We start from the raw sequence: 6349 nt of genomic DNA on the forward strand, positions 1-6349 counted from the left end.
CTAATCAATAACTCATTTACTCATTATTTTTTCCCGGGCAGGGCTTGGAAACGGTTCATCAATACTGTTCCGGGTAAATGGAAACTGGAGCTTACATTTAAAGATTACCCTGTAAGTAGTACTATATATATATAGCTATGTCCGTGAAACTCTATATATGATATTTACTTTCAATACGATGCTTGATTATTAGTATGATCGAACTATTTTTTCGTAAAGTGTATGAGGCAGAAACCCGGGAATAACTTATGTGGATACTACGTCTGCACCTTCATTCGTGACATGTCCTGTCCCAAGGGTGGGGATGCCCGTATACACCAAACTCGTGTACGATAACAAATTTTCACAATTAATCTTAATTAGTACCATCTATTGTATTGATTTCCATTCACATATATATATATATATATTGATCTTCTTTTTTAAATATAGATGATACGCCTGCGGGACACTCTCATAATGGAGGATCAAATACGAGCAATTCAAGAGGAAATCGCGGGATTCTTTCTTACCGAGGTCATTACCCCAGGTGGAGAGCACTATGCGAAGGTCGTAGCTATGTGTTGAGCAACTTCGTAGAAGCTAATAGATTTAGTAAAGAGATCCGACTTTATATTGTAAATATGCATGCATTACGTGTACTGTTGATGATGTCTATATATATTCACGACGATATTTTGTGGTTTCTTGAATGATATATATGCATTGCTGAAACTCTACCGCGGCAGAGAAACGTCCTGTTTCTCTGCCGCGGCAGAGAAACGCTGCTACAGCCTAAACCTGTGCCGCGACAGAGAAATAGCAATTCTCTGCCGCGGCAGAGAACCCCAGGCCCGGTTCGTACCACGAACCGGGACCAAAGGCCATCCACCGCGAGCTCCCTGGCCGCACCACGTGGCGCCGCCTTTAGGCCCGGTGCAACTTTGAACCGGGACTAAAGGGGGGACCCTTTAGTCCCGCCTAATTGGTCCCGGTTTGGAAACAGGGACTGAAGGCCCAAATGGACCGGGCCTATAGCCCCGTTTTCCACTAGTGTAGCTCATTTTACTAGAAACTCAAATATTCAAACGGTTCACAAAATATGGTTCAAAAGTTACAGAAATTTCAAGTTTTAAATCTAGATGTAATAATGTGTAAAGAGAGGGAATCGATGATAGAAAATATATAAATAGAAAAGAGAGAAAGTGGGCCATGTACGGGATGTCCCACATGGAATAAACCCATTTCTATTGGTTAAAATAGCCTCCCACATTTGTGCATGGTCTCTCTGCTCCACATTTTGGAATATCTTATGTAGCCCACTTCTCACTTCACCTATATTTTATGAGATATAACTTTAAAATTTCAATCTTCCATAGCCTTTGAACCACAAGTTAATATGCGAAGCGTTTGAATATTTGTGTTCCTAACTAGAAGAGCTTCAAAACAAGTCTAATATTGAATATATTTAGGCAATATTTGAAATTAAAAAATTGAAACTTATTGATATTTTTTGTTGAAACAGTTGATAAAATGCTAAGGAAAACAGTTGATAAACTGGGTTGGAATATATTCAGGTCACTCTGTTTCAAACTCCGTTCATCATAGTAATAAAATAATTGGCAATTTTCTTGGAGGGCAAACCTTCAAACATATGATGAAAACAAAATAGCCAACATGAATTTTTGATTTCGAATGCTAAGAAAAACACGCAATGTGTTGACGTGTACAAGTAGATTGCCTAGCCCTTTCCATCAGTTTGGACTTTTGGTTCAAGTGGCTAGTGCATGAAGCTTAACATGGTATCAGAGCCCCAGGTCTCGAGTTCAAATCCTGGCATACACAATTTATTCTAAATTCCCCCGCAGCCTCACACGTGAGAGGGGGTGTTGACGTATACAAGTAGATTGCCTAGCTCTTTCCATCAGTTCGGACTTTTGGATCAAGTGACTAGTGCATGAAGCTTAACACAATGGTTGTATTGAAAAATGAGGGTGCCCCCGGTATTGCGATTTCAGACCAGATCATCAAATTGGAACACCTTTTTCCCAACTAATTTTATTTCCGAAACTGAAGTGTTCTAATTTTAGTTTCCGTCCGTCGCTGGCTAGAGCCTCGATTAAGTTATTCATGCTGACATGCATAAGCAATAGCTGCAAGTTAAAAGCCGCGCCTTGGATCCTGTTCGGGAAAAGGCAGTGAGAAAAGTCAAGAGGGAACTTCCTATCTTGATGTGCAGGCGCATGAATAGGTAGTAGAATTTCTAAAGATAACAACTGGCCCTGGTTTTGCTCTGAACCATGCTTGCAAGTCGCAACAACCCCCTGCTGTATCCATGGCATGAGCAAAAGAAGCGGACGCACTAACATACCCATTTGAGATCACCCGTCTCTCTCACAAGTTCCAAGTAATTCCCAATTCCATTTTGCAATCTGCTCGGGCCATTTTCCCGGAGTTCTCCCCGTATTGGCCACCGGTACCATCCTATTCTCTCTTGCAAATAATCCATACATATGTTTTAGCATTTCAAGTTACACAAATCATAGCTTCGTCCTTGCGAATTATCGGATCCAAACAGGCACCCAGGAGAGAAGGCATGCAAGGTCCCGGTTCGCATCCTCACCAACCGATCCAGGCTTTCTACCCCGGTGGATACCCTCCTCCGGCGGGATGGCCCGGTTACCCTGTCCCACCAAGCGCATTTGCCGCAGCTCCGCAGTATCCGCCTCCTGGCGGGCATCCTCAACATGGAGGGTACCCGCCGACGCAAGGTGGATACCCTCCGGCGGGGTATCCCCAACAGCCTGGATACCCACAAGCTGGCTACGCCGTCCATGGTTCATCTAAGAAAGCTCCAAAACAAGGTGCTATGTTTTTTCTGGATCATTAATATTGGTACTCGGTTAGACAACGTAGGGAAAACTATCATTTTGCAATACATGTAAAGCCCTGCAATGAAATACTACCATGTTTTGCAGGTAAGAGTGGTGGCTCTGGTTTTGGCTCAATTCTCGCCGGCGGCGCTGTTGTGGCGGGTGCATTGCTTGGAGCCGCGCTGTCCGAGGGCAAATTCAAGGCCGGCAAGTACGACAAGAAGAAGAAGTCCGGCAAGTTCAAGTGGTAGTAAACGAACAAAAACATGAGGCTACAATCGTCGCTTTTGAATGGTGGCAATTCTCTGTTTTTTGTGCGCGTGATGGCAATTCCCTGTTTTTCGTACGCTGGAAGTTCAAAGTTCTTCTTGAAAGATTGTTGGACTAGTCAATTATTTTAAAGGTTCGAACTGAGAGAGAGAGGATCGGTCATTACACTCGAAAATTCTCCCTCATATCTATGCTCTTTTTTGGAGTTTGTGTGAGTGATGGCAATTCCCTGTTTTTCGTACGCTGGAAGTTCAAAGTATTTTAAAGGTTCGAACTGAGAGAGAGAGGATCGGTCATTACACTAAAAAATTCTCCCTCATATCTATGCTCTTTTTTGGAGTCTTGACGTTCGCGGCAGGAATGGAGCATGCCGCAATAATTTTTTCATGCTTTTGTTGAGTTTTGAACCCTCAACCTCTGATTCTAAGTTGTATGCACCTAACTAATTCACCCATCAGTCCGAACTGATGGGTGAAAGTTATGCAGTATATTTATATTCAACACTCATCTCACGTCTAGGTTATTATAGTTTTTAGCGTGGGTTTGTTGTAGGTCATATAATTTTTTTCTTTGTTTTTTTAATACTGCGTGAGCAGGGTCTTCTCTGGGCTCTCCTACCATAAAAATTGCTGCACTAGCCAATTATTTTAAAAGTCCGAACTAATAAAGAGGGTCGATCATTACACTCTAATAATTGTTATTTATCTAGCATAGATGGTACGATGAAAACATAGTATGTACTCCCTTCATTCTCTTTTAGTCTACATTCTCTTCTAATCCACTGAAGTAGTAGTACTGTTTAGCATACGGAATGCAAATTTCAAGTCTAGATGTGTCCACATTATGGCTGCAAAGCGGCTCCGTTAGCGGGGTGGATTAAAGTCTGAATAGTGCAAGCTACCTAGATCTAGAATAGTACAATCTCTATCTCTTCTATTTAAAAAATACGAGAGTGTTCCGTCCTCCGCCCTGGGCTATGTTTCGCTCACCTGTTTCGTCCATCCCTTGAATCCTCGAACGAACCTTGGCACCGACAAGTGGAACCGCCCGAAAGTAAGAAACCAACACGAGGTCCCCGCTCCTTGCACATAGATCTCGTTCGGCATTCGGCATTCCGCCGAACGTCTCGTGCGCGCCCTGCTCGCTGCTGCTCGTGGCGAACTGTTAGTAGCCGGGTTGAGGAGAAGTCCCAACACCATTGAAGAGAGTGCGGCGGAGCTCAGGCGAATAGACGAGCATGTGGAGGTCGCCAGTGGTGAAGGCGTTAGGGTTGAACCCACCGAGCGGGTCCAAGTCATTGCAACCTGACGGGAACCAAGACAGATAGGGCGTGTCGTTACCTTGGCTATCCTGGAGCACTGGCGACGCGGTTGACTCTGCCTTGGCTCCTGCTCCACGCGGCGGGAATAACTGTAGCGGAGGCGGAGGTGGCGGTGCCATCCCCACCATGACAGCGGCCCTCTCGATCATGGCTGCTTGCTTTGCCTCTGCCTTCGTCTCCCTTTGTTGGCGGCTCACGTTCTCCACCAAACGGTGCTAGTTGCATGTCAAACCCACTCAGCGTTGGCCATCCCTTCCGGCCGCTCCTTCTCGCCCCCCCCCCCCCCCCCCCCCCTTCTTCATGGGGCCATCCCCCGCCGCGGTCTGGGAGGGGCGTACTTCTTCGGCGGCATTGCGGGACTGTGGCGCGGGAGAGGGCGTCTGGTTTGGTTGGGAGAAAATGGCGGAATTGGGCGGCATGAGAGGGGAACGGGGTCATGTTGGCGTCAAAATGGCGGGAGGGAAATTATTTTGGTGGGAAACCTCGACCGTGGAGCCGACAAGGCTGTCCCGTGCTCACTTTAAATGTCATCCGGTGTTCCCGGTAACCTCCCTGCAGATTGTGTTCGGTCTGGACGCGCTGGATGAAACCCACCCGCACGCCGTGAAATGTTATTTGGGAGAAGCAGCTGGGACGGGTTTTTTACACCGGCGTCCCCGTTTTCGGGTTGGGGGTTACATTCAGAAGCCTGTACTGAATCAGAGCTCTTTTTGATCGGAACGAGCAGACAGTATTCACAAGGCTTCAGATAGCGGGCGTGGATGAAGACGGCTTTGACACCCTTTTGGCTACGCGAATCAGTCCGCCGATGGGAAATAAAGCTTTCCTCCCATCCTCACGAATGCTCCTCTACAACACCATGTGCATTGAGTTACCTACCTGTCAAACATATATACTGAACAAGTACCGATCAGCTGTAGTAGTCTTGCAAAACACGCACACGCATTCAGTTTAGGTGCAAGACAAGAGGATCCGAGGTTTCATACGGTTTTGATGCCAAATATGCCGAGCCCTTTTGACTACGTTGCCAAAGACCGATGGGAAATAAAGCTTCTCCATCTCGTCAAGAAAAGCTACAGTGTTCTACAACACCACTGCCCTATACACATTCAGGTACTCTCCAAAATCCAGCTAGATGATCTGTCAATTCTAGTTTTGCTAAGCACTAATACACGTTCATTCAGTTACCAAGAAATCACCCGCAACAGGTTCAGAAGTTCTGTACAGGACAACACGTTAAGCAATGAGTTTGCATGTCAAGCTTCAACCTAATTACAGATCAACTGTAGTTCTGCAGAACACCGTTTTTGCATTTAGTTCATACCAATTCAGCTACAGCAGGACCAGAAATATAATAATACAAGATGACACGAAACCACAAGCAAACAGATCATAGAAACAGAAGCTCGCTTGCATATCAAAATGCCATCACCAGAGGCAAAGTATTGGGTTTGGAATGGGGGATGATGGAGCGACGCATAGCCTGCAAACGCTTGGATCTTCATCCACCAAAACATTTGCTGGAGGAAGCGGAGGAGGAAGACGCCACACCATCGGAGGAAGGCCTTCATCACCATCAAGCATACATAGACTGCTTCACAGCGCATCCCGTCCATCGTCAAAGAGCCCCCCTACCCTGCCCTCTCGCCCAGAATCGAGGGCGCCAAACCGACAGATGATGGAGCACTGACCCGAGAGCTCAAAATGCAAATGAAAGCAAGACCATCAAAGAAGACGAGAATCCGAGCACACCCGCCATGGGGAAGCCTGCCACTCCGAAAGCCACACTATCGCCGCCCAAGTACCGCACCCACGACGAGTAGCTGAATAGGACCAAAGGCTACCAAGGCAGCGCCTTCCAGAAGGGAGCAACACCAAAGACACCACCACTGCCCCGACCGACAGA

General features: G+C 46.3%; 1 long non-coding RNA gene across 1 annotated transcript; it reads left to right on the forward strand.

The window, feature by feature from the left end:
• The first annotated feature begins 2248 nt into the window (after positions 1-2248).
• Positions 2249-3197, forward strand: LOC127311939 (uncharacterized). The gene is made up of 3 exons (XR_011748591.1): positions 2249-2455; positions 2558-2843; positions 2958-3197. It is a non-coding gene; the product is annotated as an uncharacterized lncRNA (long non-coding RNA).
• Positions 3198-6349: the final 3152 nt, after the last annotated feature.

This window comes from Lolium perenne, chromosome 7 (assembly GCF_019359855.2).
Source record: "Lolium perenne isolate Kyuss_39 chromosome 7, Kyuss_2.0, whole genome shotgun sequence".
NCBI classification, from domain to species: domain Eukaryota; kingdom Viridiplantae; phylum Streptophyta; class Magnoliopsida; order Poales; family Poaceae; genus Lolium; species Lolium perenne.